Raw genomic sequence first — 17703 nt, forward strand, 5'->3', positions numbered from 1 at the left:
TGTGCAAAAAGCCCACCGTCGTGTTTCTTCCCACTGTGATTCGGGCCCTCGATGCGGGCCCCAAAGCAGTGTCGACGGTATCGCCGCGAATGATTTTCTCGGTGAAAAACGTGTTATTAGAGAGGGATCTCTTTGATCCTCTTCGCCAAAGGCACCGCGGCGGTGTTCTTCTTTTACACAGGGTGATTTCGAAACTGGTTACGTTTGTTTTCTTGTCGATAATGAGAGTGTCAAAGGCGTAACGAGATAAGAAACAACCGAAGGATTTGCCGGAAGGAAATTATTCGTACGTATTTAAGAAAGAGGGAGGGAGAGAGGATGTATTTTTTTATTTAATCTGGACCATCTGTGGCATTATACTATGTAACTATTATATGTAAGCATTTACTACCGAGAATTTCTCCGATATCACGAAGGTATCATTATCGACTATCACGATCAACTGTTAGAGCACCCGAGTATAAATCTAAGAAATCGCTAAGATCCATGCTATCTATATTTAAATAACACTTTGTTTATCAATTTATTCTCGTATGGCAATTTATATTATTTTTATTTTCTACTTTCACCACATAATACAGTTTATCGGCAATCTATTTTCTTTTGAATAATAAGCGCGAACGAAAGATATTTTCTCCTTAAAAAGGTATTCTTACGAATTCTTACTTTGCAAACAATCTATTTATGCTACGTTCCACACTTTGTGCAATTCCAATTGTTGACGCGACTTGAATCGTTAAAAAATTAATTGCGGCAAGAGGTCACAAACCGCACACTGCGTAGACAAGTGAGAAAGAGAAGAATTTGGAGCCTCCGTGGCTAACAATAAGTTTGTCCGAGGGGAACGGAAGGATTCTGTCGAGGTCATCGCCGATCATTTTCGTGGAAACGAATCGGTGGGAGGGAGAGAAGAAAGGCAAACCGCTTTGTTAACCACCGTCGTGCGAAAGCAGACAGCACTGTGTTAGAATCAATGACGTCAATCGCGCTCGCGGTAATTATATAAGGACGGTTCTTTGCCGACCTTTGCGCGATGATTAAATGCTAAGCGATTCCGATCGACGCGGCCCATTAAATCGAATGCGAAATTTTTCACGCGAGAGACATTCGCGGCACCTTCGGCCTCCCGTGAGATCCTCGCGATGGAGAAACGATTTATCTTCCAGCCGCCTCCGGCTCCTTTCGCGCGTTTGTAATTAGCGACGATGATGTTACCTTCTGATATCGAGCTCGAAGTTGTATCTCGCGAAGCAGAAATCATCGAGAAAAAAAAATTTTTCAGGTGTAAAAAATGGAATAGAAAAATGTACATGTATATATACTCGGGTACTTAAAATGGACAGTATAATGCTGGTCAATTTTAATAATATATTTTAATAAACCGATCATATCAGACATCTCTCTCTCTCTCTGTGTGAATGTTACTTGAGAGACTATCGATAAATTCGTATCGTCCATCGAGCACCGCGCTTAATGAAACAGGAGATTCATGTCCCTGCATGACTTTCTTATTAAAAGCTACTCAAGGCTGACAAGTAGAAATGATCGTAGTACTTATTAAGACCATTGTACAAATATAAACATATTTAGGGAAATATGATCCATGTCCGTGAAATCCGTCACACGTAAACTCATATACATCAGAAAATATTATATTTCTCCAATCGTAATTATTCCTTTCATTCGCAACGATTTTCGTATTTTCTAGCGTATAATAAATAAAATAATACATCCAAACTTTTTTCCGAAAAAAAAAATATATAAGGAGTGATTTTAAATTCTTTTCTTTACATAATTTCCGTCATCTATTCTCTATTTAGCCCATTAGTCTTCTCGTATCTAGTAAATCAGACCGACAATCGACAGCTGATCATCATAAAGACAGTAAATAGCGTCGTGAAATACGTTCGCGCTTGCATACAATAGGTGTCTAGTAAACGTCCGTCATACATCAAGTCAATAACCGTATTTCTCGTCATCGGGGCGGCCAGGACACAACCGGTCTCCATGCGGCAACATTATCTATTCAAATAGACGTTTTTATCTCTATCACCGATATCTCAATTAATTACTAACCGCGTGAACGTCGTGATCATATCTCATGCTCGAGATTTAAAGAGCGATGTGTTCGACTCTCTCTTTTCGTATTAATAAATCAAGCGTCCCGAGAAGTCGCGTTTCATTATTTTCCACTTTTCCTCAGAAAAATCGTTCTACTTATTGTTAGTGAAGCTATCAGTTCATTCAACGTGATTCAAGAGGGAATCATCTTACGATAGATTCTTTAAAATCCCTTTTCTTCATAAATATGTAATATACGCAATTAATTAAATCCAAAACACAATTTAGTGAAAAAAAATTTCCTCTTTATTCTCCAATTTTTTTTTAACAACTTGTACATGACTTTTCTTCCTCCGAAGGGTACCATTATACGTTATATTTCATCTGTGCGTGAAAGCAAGAGAGGCTAAACCTTCGCGCCCCTGATGCGCGCTTATCAGCCGATATCGATCTTCGGTATTCTATCCTTCGCGTTTTAATTTTTCTTTTTTTTTTTTTTGTTCTTTCGCAAACGATCCTCGAACGTGGACCTCCATTCTCGGCGCGCAATGCAACGGAATTAATGAGCGCACCTGTGGACCGCGCGTATGTGACGCACGTAGCAGCAGCGGTGGGCTCACACGCGCGTGCACTCGTGAAGGAATGCTCAACAGGTGTGCCGCCGACCCCTGCGCGCGCTCACGCCCTTCCTTAGCTCGCGTTGCGTGTATGCACGTGTGTACGTAATTGCACTGCATGTTGTAGGTCGCTATATTATACACCCGTCATCACCGATCCCGGGCGTTCGCATCCTAGATCCTCGTTTTCCTTTGCAGGATCGGAATCGTTATTTCGTCGTCGGAAAACGCGGAATCCACTCGCGAAAGCTGAATTACGACCGAGTGACGCAATATTTTTCATTTAAATGCATAGCATAGAATATTTAAAGTTATATCGACAAATTTCTGACATTTTTTCAAAATATATGCGTGCAATTTTTTGAAGATAGTTCGCCTTTGCGAATTACGCGAATGTTTTTCGGCTCTACTGGAAAGATTTTACAGTAGTTTTTTTTATGATTGAGAGAGATTCGTCCTAGAGATGCGGAGAGCTTGATTTGTGCGAGCCGCGCACAAAACGATGCGTTGTGCGTATATACACGCCGTCTCTCGTTGCAACGACGTGAACGGGTGCAACGAACCTCTCTCCATGCCACAAGCCGCTTCGTGAAGAGGCGACGCGAAAGAAGCGAAACACCAACCGAAACGCATACATTGGTAACGATCGATCGGGTTGCGCGATTCGCAATTAGAAAGCTTGACAAAAGATTCGCATCATTCTCCCCTTCTTGACAACATTGCGCGTACTTTCCTATCGCTTTACGATTCACCTTATGTTCGTCAAGTGCAACGCAATCTCCCTTTGACATGCAAAGGCGTAAATCCGATTTAAATAATTGTGAAACATAGTGTCGAAATGCCACATAAATCACACGTTTTTTAAATAAAAATAGCATTCTTTAATAGGATAATAAAATAATTAAAAATCTCTCAAAACGTAATGTGTATCTGTTACTCTCTTACTCTCTTACTATTGATACAATTTTTGTCGACAAGAGCCCGGTTTACTCTTTCGCGTCTCGCCACTCTGCACTTGAGTAGCCTCCAAGGCAAGACTTTCTACCATCGAACTCTCGCGAGTTCTAGATCGAGCATACACCATGCATACATCGGCAACAGAGAGCCTTCTGTCTTTCTGCGCGGCATGAATGTGTCGAGAGAGGAGAGAAGGACCGAGTGAATCCGCGCGATTTATTTACACACGGTCTCCAGAGAGTTGCCCCTAGGCTGCGCGTCAATATCGCGCAGAAAGAAGCATTAACCCCGTTGCGTTGCGAGCTAATCAATTTCTTATCGGCAGCAGTATTTTGCACCGTTTATTGATATATGATATTAATAGCAGCCGCGTCACGTGAGAAATTAATAGTACTAGATATTGATATGGTTTCGCGATTATCCGAAATGTAAATGACGAATTTGCTAAAATAGGAAATAATCGGCTATTACTTTCGTTTTACAGAAATTATTTATCCCAAAAATATCGAAAGTATCAGACGTCAAATATGCGATATCTTTTTTTATCCAAATGCACGAGGTTATTTCTCAATTTAGAAATTTAGGATTTTAGAATATACTTAATGTCGTTTGCTAAAATCGATTTGATTGCCGGTTCTCATCATCATTATAGCAGCGAAAGAATGCGTGTACTATCTCGCGTATATAGGGCAGAACTGGCTCTGTTGGCCGCATCTCTCTTCATATCAACTCTATCATTCCACTCGTACGCTACAGACGCTAAAATATTGCATCGCCATAGTCAGTGGATGGTCAATCGAGAAGGATAGGATAGAAGGACATTCACTTAGGTATAGAAGCTTGGACCGCGAAAGATCACTTCCTAGATCATTCTAGATGCTGTAATTTAATACGAATGATTGTTATAATAGATGAGAGCGCGGATGGATGATAATCTTTCGAGAAAACTACATCAATATATATTTTGCTGTTACATTAATAATATCTTTATTCGATATTCCGAAAGACATTCTTGATGCATTGAAGATACGCGAAGAGATATTCGCGAGATATAATTAGCGAAGACTTATTATTTCGAAGGAAATAAAAACGTCTACACGAAGTTTCGAGTGATTTCAAGCAAACTTTATTTTAAAACTTTCATCCAGCTCAATCTTTAATAAATTCTACTGCAAAAAATATTTAAATATTAATTCTGAAAGAAGAGAAAAAGAAAAATCTATTAATTGTCTTATTTGTTATCTGATAAATGAAAGTTCTCATAACTATTTGGAACGAGACTCCTCCCACGTCTTCATATAAATACTTTTTTCATATTTAAATTTTGTATAATTTTTTTAAATATATTTTTTTATATTTTTTATATTTATTATGAAACACTCTATAGAACGTTTAGTCCGAAGACTGTCTAGATGGCAGCAGGACGATCCGATGAGAGAAACGCATGACCGGACGGATCCCTCCGCGTGAAGGGGACCGCATCCACGCCGGTACCACCACCACGATTACCACTGCTGCTACTACTACTTCGCGGCAGCCAAAGTAGTGGGGTATACCGGTGTCCCGGCAGACAGCTTGGCGTCCTACGGTTCGCATTACGAGAAACCGTAGCCTTTCTCCGTCTCTTTCGCCCCCTCGCGCTTCGTACCCCCCCGTTCGCGGTACCGGATCTCTTGCACGCTCTCGACTCGCGCTCCGCTCGTCGGCTCGGTTTCTCCCCGAAGGGAGCATTGTCTATCCTTTCGCTCCGATTTCTCGCTCGATTCTCGCCGTGCGATTTAAATCTCGCGTATATTCCGCGTCACATTGGCAAAGTGCTCTCGGAGTCTATCTGATTAAAAAAATTTATTTTTGATTTAAAAACGCCCACGTATATGTTAGATATAATTGAAAGATCAATATTACGCGAATTTTTTATTATTATTATTATTTTACGGGGGATTTTTTAATAATTAATGTTATAACACACAAAATTAGAATGTAAAATAAAATCTATACATATATTGTTAATTTTCTTGAACAAGATTTGTTTGTTACGTAAAGATTTTGCATCATCCTTATGTTTGAGAAAAGCGAGACGGCTTCTCTACGGATGATTATCTGTGTATTGAAATGCGAGAATGTTTTGAATGACTGCGACAAGCTAGAAAGACATTGAATGCGTGCCATTCATTGGATGTTTGGCGTATTTGACATTTGACATATTTAGAAGAGAGTAAATTTTTCTCTTTCTTTTTGGTCTCTTTTCTGCACTTCTTGCAAGAGCAATCAGCTGATTAAAATCCCACTCGACTTCGAAAATCGATCCACCACTGACGTACATGAACCGTCACCGGTGAAGAGCATCGCGCGCGATATCTAAATAATAAAAAAAAATATTTGACAGATACTCTGTTCCGAGTTTGTATTTTTCTTTCGGCTGCGTAAGACGCCAAACTGTCGAGATCCCAGAATAAATGCACCGCGAGGGTAATCCGAGCGGACGTAAAAGCGATCGATCCAAGAGATCTCGAGCTCGCTCGTGCGTAGAGGACGGACGTGAGAATACGCGTGCTCCCGTGTCTTCCAACGATATGTAATCTACGCCCGGTCGTATGGCAGGATATCGAGACTCCCCGAGAAAGCTTAAAGTGGATAAATCACTCCGAGAACTCTTCGACGAGATAAATAATTGATCGTAACGGGGAACGCGCGCGCGAGAGATGTATCCGGCGGACAAGGCTGTCGCCGTAATAGGTCCCGTTTCCTATTTTCGAGATGTAGGTTCGCGAACGACGCTGATCGATGACCATTAATGGTCGTGGTGAATGTAAAAATAGTTTCTTTATACGACTACTACGTTGTAAGAACGATTCTGACTCGAGATGTTCATCTCGCGAGAAAATTAATAGGCTTGGCGAGATCGATTTCTCGCAAATTCTGTTTAATCGCGACCAACAATCTAGAGAACAATTTATCGATTTATAGATCGACGCGTTATTAACTTACATAATTTTGTAATATAAATTATTTATATAAATTTTTATTCTATATAGTTAGATTAATTAATTCGTAGACAGATTTTGGTTTCTCAGTGATCATATTAAACTTTCATTTCAATATCTCAAGATTATTAGAATTACGTTTAACATCAATTCGTCGCTTATTAATCACTCCCCAAGTACGTTCCATGCGATACGTGACTCCAATGTGATTAAGCTTCGCCTAATCTATCGGAAGCGATAACTCGCGTATCTCGATTACGTTTCACGGCCGTTTTCGCACGAGGGTCAATAACACCGCGAGGAGTCCTCGGATGCCTAAACATCTCGATGAACGTTTCTTTACAGAGAATCTCGCCTCGAGCGGCGGCATCGCGCGACTTAATGCAATTCTCGCGGCGCGGCTCGATTCGTAAAGCAAACTGTAAAACGATGGGCTGCTGCATGCGCGGTAAACGCATTCCGTTCTCTTTAAATAGGCGGCTCTCGCGCGAGATGCCGATGCGCGCTAAGTAAAGGACGCCGCGCGGTATTTGCGGATCTCCCTGAAGAAATGTCGGCGGCGTTCGATGATGCGACGAGTGGCCTCCGGCCGCGAAAATTATGAAATTTCTCTCTTCCTCTCTCTCTCTCTCTCCGACTGCGTTTGATCGATTAAGACTTTCCGTCGCGTTCGCATATCCTCGTGGATATTTACAGTATCTACGGACTCGTCCGTTTGTCACGCCCAAAGATTTCTTAAATTGAAATTGCGGTCTAGATATATCTGAGATATATTTTGTGTAAACAAAAGTAAACCTGATTGAGTGTGATAAAAGTAATTAAATTGATAACAAAAGTTTTTGCTGCATAAATTTTAATACTTTGTACGAATTAAATGTCAGTTGAAATATTGACGAACGGTATTTTTTCTTATTTGATTAAAAAGAATACGCCTCGTAACAGACAAAGAAATTTGGTCCCTTCGCAATTTATGATTTATAATATATGATATAAAAGTCCTTCAGAAAAAGCACGTAGTCATTCCTTTAAAAGATCCGAAAAACTTTGGCGGGAACACTACAGCGTTTTACAACGTGAGAATCATAAGATGAGCAACTTTGATGGAAAGCATGCCACAGGTGCCCTATCTGCTCTTCCCCTTTTCTTCTCCTCTCTCTTTCTCCAATGAGATTTATGCGCATCTTGGATCGCAAAATTACCGTATATAAGATTAGGAATTACGAGATGCTGCATCATGTTGCAGAGATCGAAAATCGGTTTCTCCATTTCTTTGATTAATCAACGAATCCACTCGCAAATGTAAAAAGTAATGATTCTTAACTGAACGCACAGTTAATTAAAATTAATTTGTTTAAGAGCTCAAAAGATTTTTATAGACTCGACTTTATAAAAGTGTCGATGGAAAATTTTGTACATATATAAGCTCTTTCTATATATTTTATTTTCAAGTCATAGTCATTATAGAATTACTGTATATATAATTATAATTATTGTATAGGTGTACTTTTTTACGAACATTTTATTAGATGTTTGAACTAGTTCTCAATATATATTCACAACTATAAAAAAATTGAAATTAATAAAACTTCATTTTGAAACGGAGACATTTATAGAGTCTCTTTAAATTATCCGTGTCGGATGAGAATCTGCCTGAGAAACGCGAATTCTCCACACCTGTTAAAGCGTCACATCGCCGCTGTATTTAGGCCGCGTTTAACGAGCAGCTATACTACATCGGGAAAGAACACGCGCATGCACACACGCACGTGTGCGTGTCGTCGAGTCATAAGTCGACCTTACGTTTGGCCCTCACCCGGCTGTGCGAGAGCAAAAGATTCTCTGAATGAACTCTAAAGATAGACCCGGCAACACATACGCCCTTCCCTTTCACCGTTTCGCTACGTCTTCTTCCTCGATCTCCTCGGACGCTCTCAGCTTCCTGCCTTTCTTTGTCGGTACAAGCTTCCGCTGACAGATCTATCAGATGTGTTTAGATTCGAGCGTTTGATTCGCATTTCGCGATAAAACTACGATCCGTTTGCTCTCTTTATTTAATCTGTATTTGTGTAATTTAATACTTAATCGGCATTCTTTCCTGACCGACTCTATCAAGATTAAATATCTATTAAAAATATCAAATTTAATTTTCTCTTAAGATTGATACGAAAGTTGAAAAAATTTCATTTATTCTAAAAAATTCTAAAAATAATATAACCTAGGTATATTTAAATGAGAAATATATATAATACAATTTTTTGTACCCCCCCCCCCCCCCGGCCCCATTGTTAGAAAACTGAGAAATATATATTCTTGCACTATAACTTAATTATCTAACAATAAGAATAGTACAACTGATTTTAACTCACAATGCAATTTCGTGTAATTCCGAAAATAATACGCTTTAGCAATTTTTAAGATACAATGTGGCTTCAAAATAGACTTTGAAATAACATTTTCCTCTCTCCCATCTACTCGATCCTATACGTTTTATCAATCGTTTTAATTTAATTCAATGAAAATTATAATTCAATTCACTCTCAACTTACTCTAAATTAGCTTAAACTAGACATCGCTCCAATCTGCTTTGAAAATAAACGATTTACTCGTGTTACTCGTGTATGTAAACGATACACCGTAGAGGAATCGATGATCCCACGCACCAGAGTGGTCGATCGAGAACGTGAACGGGGCTATTATCCGGGGCGAGGATCGTGACGCAACGGGGCCTGAGGCCCCCCGATTCTAAAATTTCCCACGGCGCGTTTGCGCGCCACGATTCTTCTGACTTATATTTTTCTTTATGGTGACAACGAGAGAGATACTTTCTCGAGGAGAGCGCGTGGGTGGGCGGCTCGACCATTTTGTCGGTCTCGATTTTGATCGCGGGATCGATCCACCGCGGATGCAGAAAAAGCGCATCTCGTCTCGGCGACGAGAAACGCGTGGGCCGCGATAGAAGGACAAGGAGAACGAGTGACTGAAAACGAACGGGGAGGCCACCGCCGTGCGTTTGCTGTCTTATGTTAGCCACGGTCCATGGTCGGTCACCTAGCATACTATGTGTGAGTGTGTGTATGTGTGTGTTGCTTTCGCCTTTTTACTAAGAAAGAGGAAAGAAGTTCCGTGCACGCGTGTATGTATATGTGTTTGCATCCCAATATAAATAAATACCGCCTAGAAGAAAGAGAGGCTAATGGAATTAATTATATGTAACTAGCCTTCATATCTATAGACACTATATTATTAGAAACTGCATTTATTCTTTAGTCGCGAATACTATCGAACCGACTATCCACCAATAAAAAGTAAAATTTGAAAGAAATAATTAAATCTTTTTTTTGTGTCTTTAATTTATTTATGGAAAATTTATTTTCATAAATTTTATTCGGTCGTAAGATTATATCGTGTACTACAAAGGAGACTGATTGTGAGATATCATTCGCCACCCTTGAATATGCTCCAGCGTCACACAAGTGCGCAAAGGTCAAGTGCATGAAGGGTTAACCGTGCTCTTTAACACTTTAAATTATGTGCTTACTATTTTAAGTGAAATCATGTGTCGTGAGATACAAGATGTTTTCCTCTACTCAAACATAATAATATCTTTAATATTTTTGAAAGTAGTTTTCTCGATACAATTCGAAAAAAAATTACGTGAAGGAAAAAAATTTTACTTTATTAATGAATTTAAGTAATAGTCTTAGCACTTTAGTTCGCAAAACTTAATTATATCAAAATAAACATTAAATTATACATGTTGAGATTAAAAAATCATGAGAATTAAAAATCAATTTTTGATTATAAATTCGACAAAAATTAATTTTTTACTTTTAATTTATCTGCTTAAGACCTGTTCCCGAAAAGAGATAACTTAAGAGAAAAATTAACAGATTAAAATTGCGAAAAGCAGCGGATCGTCATCTATTTGACCACCTGTTTTCTCCTATTTCTCGTTCGACTAGGAAAACACAAATGCACTCTCTTTTACTATCTTACTCTTCATCTCCTCGTATTTATCTTATTTTTTTTATTATATTATACATCTATATTATATTACTCTGTATTTTTTTTCCTTTATAAATACCGTTATGTATATACATACACGCAATATGCTCTTAGAAGATTTGCCCTAGAATGTGTTGATAAATATTGCTCCCTCTTTCTTACATTTTCCACGGAACCACGTGGATATCGGAATTATTTTTTCAATATCTAGGATGACATTAGAAATTAGTGTGGATCCACTCTAATAATTATTAGAATTTCCTAACTTTGAAATACAGATTTTAAAAACTACAAAAACGAAACATTTTTAAATTGTTTGTCAGAGCAGAGTGTTACTTTTATTATTAGAATATATATTATTATTAGAACATCTTTTAGAATACATATAGGTTTAACTCTCTCTGAAATTTATAAATCGCAGTTCAATAAGCGGGAAGAGCGAACAATTGAAATTTGCGTTCTCGCATTGCAATGGATATCCATATTCATCCTCGTGTTGCAATCTATATACGTATCATTATGTCCTCGCGTTATAAGCATCGTCAAATATATATAGCTTATAAACACATTATGTCAGCTACATATGACTGATAAGAATCGAAATATGAATAACGTAGCACGTAGCTAATATCGACAAGTTTCTCCAATTTCGTTCTGCATTGTGCAAGGATAATATGCAACGGGACTTACTTCGTTATTGCTTTCGAGCTCCTGCGGCTTATCCTCGCGCTTCTGGGTCTTCTCGCACCTCTCACTGGTTTATGTCCAAAGAAACTAAGGTCCCTCTCTTACTTTTGTTCCTCCTTTCGCACTGTAGGGTTCGACGAAAAATTCAAATTCCCGTCTTCGCTCACTTTTGACACTCGCCGCCTCAATCCTATGATCGACACGCGACTCCGATACCAAAGAACGCGAACACAATTGGATCGATAAACACGGAACTATTCTCGTATCTCGCGGACGAGATCTCGAGTATCGAGTGTATACGTAAAAAAAAAAAAAAAAAAAAAAATCGAAAGATCTCGGATCCTTTTGATGCAGCCGGCTGTGCGTCTTATCAACGTATGCTGTCTTCGCGAGTTGACAGTCGTCTCTCTCTCTCTCTTTTTATCTTTCTCTCCTTGTACACACGGTATTCGTAAATGCAAAACGTATCGTACGACTCTCACGCGGTACTGCGGGGCTATACAGACGCGTGCGTGTATACAGTAGTAGTAGTAGCAGTAGTAACAGTAGACGGTAGTGATGGTAGTAGTATAGCAGCGGTGCAGTGGCGGCGGCGGGCAACAGAGATGCGTCGTCTCGCGTAGAGGCTCGAGCTAACATTAACTAGCGCGGACTGCAGCCGCTTATAATATGGCCCGGTCGCGAACCAATGGGATCCCGCGCTCTTTGCCAGACCCCCACCGACCCCCCCGGGCCCTCCGGACCCCTCTCTACTGTATCTCCGTCGTACTCGGACCCCCCTCGCGCTGCTCAATCGCCCTCCTACTCCACCACCGACACCGCCGCCGTCGTCGTCGCCGTCGTTGCTCTTTCGTTCCTCTCTCGTCTCTACGCGCACCCTTCCTTGCTACGTCCACTCTCTCCCTCCGTTCTCCGTCCACCGTCGTGAGAGCCGAGACCCCCCGCGTGTTATTCCCGATTGTCGTTCCTCCTTCGCCTTCTCGTCTCTCTTTGCCTCTCTTTCTTTCGCTGTCCGGATTCTCGTACCACATACTTTTTCTTCTCATCTTTTTTCTTTTTTCTTTCTCTCTTTTGCCTTTCTTCTTTCGCGTTATATCCTTCCGCTTCATCTTATCAACGTGTCTTTGTCGATTCTATTGGTTTTTCTTTTCTCTTACCTATGGTACCACTAGTCCATGTTGACAGAAATAGAGAGAAAGAGAGAACGATGGAGAACAGATCGACAGAGACAGAAAAAGAGAGAGGGAACGAAGGGGACCGACTCGTGGCGGCTCTCAACATGGGTCGGGGACCGAGGACTCCCGGAACGAGCGCGGACTTCTATAGAGTGCTAGAGAACGCGATATTACGTGAGCGCGAATAGCGAGTTGTACGCTATAGTAACGAGAGAGTAGTAGATACAAGAACAAGAGCGTCCTCGCAGAGAGAAATGCGGTTACTTCCTTCCGGATCGTAAATTCGACGATTCCTCGACCTTCCGGAAGTTATTTATGAGATACACAATATAGAAAATAAATGTAAACCAGTTCCCGACTATGTTTCCAATCTCCGTTCCATGCTGAAGTAGATTAAATTGTGTAAAGGTCTTAATCTATTCTTTTTATAACATTTGTTTGCAGTATCATAAAAAATAAATATAGTTTTCTTCACTTAGTAATTTACTGTAAACTCAATAAATTTATTTTTGTTGACTGATCTCATTATATGAAAAGTTTCTTACGAGTTGATTCCGCAACTTAATTATTATCGGTTACAGAGAGAAAAAGAGAGCAACTACAAATTGGCGATTAAAGAATAATAAAATATACATCAATATATACATTTGAATAAATCAGAATCGTGGAACATAACGATGCGACTATAAAAATGTAAATTGTACTGTGATTAAGATATTATTATAAAATTCATTATGTAACCGCGTAATGCTCCAATAATTGTATTACATGAAGAATGACTCAATGGAAAAATGAATTGCGTAAATCTCGTGGACGCAAACTCGTTTAATGTATTGGAAAAATTGGAAATTTATGTATTGAAAAAAATTTGTCAAAAATCTATTTAAAAATTATATAAATATATATAAATATATTTATATAATTATATATATAATAAAATATATATATATTTTTTCCAATATATGATAATCCTTGCTAAAACTGACACATTTTATAAATTTTAAATAAGATACTTTAATAATTTTTAAATTATCAAAAAGTTTAGGGTATATATAATTAAATATATTTGAATATTTTATGAGAGAGAGAGGGAGAGAATATGCTTTCTCTACAAGTATCTGATGCAACTTTAACAGGTGTTAAATTTAAATTCGGCGTAGCAAACTCACGACTAAAAAAAAGACAGCTACCTGCGATTTATTTTGATGAAGAGTAAGCATAAAAATTTAGACGACTATAAGAATTTGGACGGCTTTAAGCGTTTCGCGCAAACTCGTTTAATGGTTGCATCAACCAAACCGAGACTGCCGCAGCCGTAGCGGCTATTAAGAGTGTCGTACATAATGACACGGTGTCCCCTCTCTACTGTTTTTTTCTTTTTTCTGTCCCCTTCGAGGCAAGAAAAAGAATTCCAGAGACGAGAGCAATTATTCTATCCGTCTGTCCGTTCGTCTAATTGAGATATTGCATTTTCATTTATGATAATCGCTTTGTAACCGGCTTATCGTTTCGTGACGAATTAAGGATACAATAATCAATAATTCAAGTATCAATTATCAATAATTACGAACCGATAATCCAGAACGTGAAAAAACATTAAATTATCTTATCTGCGAAAAAATATCGGCGATTACACGTGTCGCGTGACGTAAGTTACGTAATAAAGTCTACTATTGTCTCATGTCTGATTCTTAATTGGCACGAAGAAAAGTATTTAATATCGCAATGAACCTACATTCGCGAAAATAATCAATTTCGTTAGCCTTGAACAAGATTACTCGATGGTGTGTTAGTAGCTCAACCTTGCTGAAAATTCAAATTAATATGCTCGATGTGCTTATATACCAGCGTAATAGCGGGTGCACCTTGATTTACGTATTGTTGCATATAATCCCCGGTTATTTCTGGCCCGGTTTAACGGCGTACCCGAGATAAGGCTGATAGAGATAAAGCTTCATTGTAGCTTAAGGTCGATAACTCGTGACGAGTTGCGAAAAGAGTACGATAAAAGTGTGGTGTAGAACTGAAAGGGAAAATGACGTACGAGAACGAGTTTTCGGATCGTGCCATAGAGCGACAGCCAATAACGAATAAGTTTTACGTTACGAGCAGAACGGGAGATAAGGCGATAAAAGAACGTTTATTATGAAAGACACTCAGGTCCGGCCAATTTGCCACGTCCGGAAATATCAATGACAAATGCACACACAACACTTTTCTATATCTATTTAAATATTGTTAGACTTTCCAAAAAATATAAATTTCAATATGCTCTTGTTTTTAGGAAAAAATATCATTGTATTTTAATTTCATTTACGAATTTAAAATTTAATTAAAGATATTTCAAGTACGTATTTACTATTGTAAATTAAAATCGACTGAAATTTTAAGAATATAAATGTGAATGAGAGATTATGTTATAAATTTAATTTTTGTTATTAAAAATCCCTAAAAATACCGACGTGGGCTATTCCTCTCGAATAACAATATATGAAAGAAACGGTTTTTCGCATTCGTTTGTTCGACGACTGTATTGACTGCAACAGTCGGAACAGTTCCGTGCACACAAATGCACACAATACAAATCGTGCGATTCAAACTTGATCGAACACTTTCCCGGTCGGCTTTTGCGTCGATCACTTTCGCGTTTGTCTGTAAACGACGCGTTTGTAAGCGCGCCGCAAACAGATCCGCCACTTCGCGGAATTAATAGATTCCTAAGGGCTCTTTTCCTCTTTTTTCCATCGTTTAGCTGCCGGCTAACTTTCAGTTTCAGCGAAATTTTTTGCAGCAAGTCTAAAGTCATTCTATAATAAAAAAAATGTACGTCATAATAATTATTTGATTTGATTCCGAAATAAAATTAGACAAACGAGAAAATTTTTTGATACGTTTTTTTTTTATTGTGACGTTCCTCTGGAAAATACGGAGGCTGATGACTAGGATGACGACACAACGGATGCGACGTATGCATCATTTAATCATACGCGATCTTTGTTATTACCCGTTAAGATGCGATGAATGACGATCGCACGAAATCAGATAACCGACGCAGAGTATTTCTGGAAAACTACGAATATCCGCATCCGCGCGAGATTCATCAACATCGATCTGCTGATCAATCTCATCGAGATGCACCAATGGCATCGTGTGGCCAATTATGTGTGGATATTTATTGCCGGTTTTTCAGAACTGCGTTCTAGCACTTTTTCTACAGTTTTATCTTTTCTTTATTTATTTATTTTTTTTTGCATTGTAGAACGATAAAAAGTTGCATAACGTTACGACTCGTGTCGAGAAAAGCTACGAATGATTCACTTAACTAAATTGCTGCGTAATGTCGGGGAATCTTAATTAAGTGTAATTACGCTATACTCGCTAAGTGTAGCGGCCATTAATTCCATTTTATATGAAAAACTGCGAACGATGTGATATGGTAGAAAATAAATTTCTGAGAGTCGATTTATATATAGATCTGAGTAAAAAATGACGAATGTCTTTGCCTCAGGGAATTTATTCGAAATCGCTTCTTATACGCAATTAAGATCTAGTACATTCTAAAGACAGAAGTCTGTCGGAATAGTTATTTGTTGAAATAGCTTAAGATGATTGCAGATAATTTTTCACATTACTTGAATTTATGAGTATCGAAGCAAAGCGGAAAATTAATTTGTTTAGATTATTTGATAAAATACAAAAAATAATTTTATTTCAGAAAAATATTAATAACTTACTGAATTTTGATTGAATTTAATTGATTTATGTTCTGCTATAATTCGCGCGTGACGTTAGCTAAATGCACATGCATTTTATCACCGTACGTTATAATAAATAAAGAGTGTAATAAGAAATTTTTTTTATAGCCGCAAGTAAAATATCGTGTCTGAATATCGAGATTAACATGTCTGTGAAACTTTGCAGTAAAAGCGAAAAGATACTTATTCAGTCTCGTAAGCATTCGCGCGAATGATAAATTATACCGATGTGTTTTCGGTCTGCAGATTTTTTGCAGATTTTTTGCCGACAATCGTTTTTCTTATTATGAATGTATGCATATAATCAGAGGAAAATTACTATCTGCAAAAAAATGATAAAAATGAGCGAAGAAATATTATACTGATATCGTACATATCAATTGTATATCGATAGTCATTCGCATTGGTCGCACGAAATAAATGTGTAATCGTTGCTTCAATTTAAAGATGATTAATTTAAAAAAGAAAAAGGCCGAGAAAGGCGTACTTTTTACTTTTTCGAAAATGACGAAAGTTTGAGTGCGTAATATATAGGAATTAATTTATATGATTAGAACACCCTGTATTAACCCGCGAACGCGGAACCTAGTCGATTGATGTATCAACATTTTGATTGCCTCATCTTTGCGATGAAAAACAGCAGCGGATAACTGTATTTCAAGTTTCCTGCGATTTCTCGTTACTTGAAGGTACCGCTATAATACATTACGCTAATCTTCATTAGTTAAATTGTAAAAAACTTAGAATATTTTAAAATAGCACTTTAAATTAAGCAACAATAGGCTTGACATTTAGCAATCAGTTTAAATAATGCTATCAATTTAAATAATATTTTAATCAATTAATGATCTCTCTCTTTGCACAATATCTCCTCCAAGCCTTAAATTAACTGGATGGAATATCTCTATACATAATATAATTAATAATTAATTTGACTATATGTGCCTCACTGTATTATAAAAATTTAAATAAAAACTAAAATTACAATTAAATAAAAAAATTAAAAATTAGGTATGTATAATATATATACATGCACATGAATTGCGTGCATAATTAGCAAATAAATTGCATTGCGAATTAGTGCCATTATTTTCAGCCGGTCGAGCAATAAATAATAGATCAATAATTAAGATGAAAATTGAAGCTTATTCCATGTAAACTAACTTGCATACGATGCTTATTAATATGAATAATTCGCAGTCAATTCAGCCGACTATTTGACGATTTATTATTTCGATAATGTTGCGCGGCAAATCGATCGTCGATCCGATCTTTATCCCGACTTCCTCCTTCGCCAATAACGGCAATAAGGAAGGAATATCGCGGCCGCGTGGCTATCTTTGCTCGAGACCTTCTATAGCACGTTAACCCGAACTCGTAGGGTTTATTCTGGCGACAAGGTTAAGGAATCGATGAGACATAAAAATAAAATATCAACAATGTAAGATACGTGTCTTGAAAA

The 17703-nt window shown here is 38.0% G+C and overlaps 2 protein-coding genes across 6 annotated transcripts in view; one reads left to right on the forward strand and one right to left on the reverse strand.

Moving 5' to 3' along the window:
• The window catches only part of LOC145949003 (peroxisomal leader peptide-processing protease-like), a 65653-nt gene that overhangs the window by 16443 nt on the left and 31507 nt on the right, over positions 1–17703 (forward strand). The window lies entirely within an intron of this gene.
• The window catches only part of Itp (ion transport peptide), a 44304-nt gene that overhangs the window by 14971 nt on the left and 11630 nt on the right, over positions 1–17703 (reverse strand). Inside the window, exon 1 of one of the 5 annotated variants that reach the window (XM_083058675.1) lies at positions 11315–11954. The exons of the other annotated variants lie outside the window; for them this stretch is intronic. The gene's annotated coding sequence lies outside the window, so the exon portion shown is untranslated. Of the gene's footprint in view, positions 1–11314; positions 11955–17703 lie in introns of those variants that run through there. 5 annotated transcript variants of the gene reach the window in all.

The sequence above is a fragment of the Prenolepis imparis genome, unplaced genomic scaffold, assembly GCF_030444845.1.
Source record: "Prenolepis imparis isolate NDT839.2.m4 unplaced genomic scaffold, iyPreImpa1.0 SCAF_2, whole genome shotgun sequence".
NCBI lineage: Eukaryota > Metazoa > Arthropoda > Insecta > Hymenoptera > Formicidae > Prenolepis > Prenolepis imparis.